Genomic DNA, 381 nt, shown 5'->3' with positions numbered 1-381 from the left:
CTCCCAATTGAATATAAGCAACAATTAACTTTACTAGATCTATAATGATTCAAATTATACTAAACAAAGTTTCAATTCAACTGAAAAACAAAAAAAATGTTTTTTGTGATTGTGAACATTTATTTATACCAAAAAGTCTTGAATTTACCCATTCACGCTTAAAGCGCACCCAATTGGAGAGTAAAATCGTCTGGTGTTAGCCAGAGTAAAATCTTACTTTCAGGTAGGGAAGAGTTACAGCTTGGTTTAGATTAGTTTCGTTGAGTTCCATCTCACATGAGGTGCCTGTGTCACACAAAAGAGCATGCTCCATGAGAGTGCCCTTCCCTACCTGTGAGATTAAATTTGACCCATTGTTACTTGTACATGTATAAGTCATAA

This window comes from Montipora capricornis, chromosome 8 (assembly GCF_036669925.1).
Source record: "Montipora capricornis isolate CH-2021 chromosome 8, ASM3666992v2, whole genome shotgun sequence".
Taxonomy (NCBI): Eukaryota; Metazoa; Cnidaria; class Anthozoa; order Scleractinia; family Acroporidae; genus Montipora; species Montipora capricornis.
Note: the sequence above shows the minus strand (reverse complement) of the source record.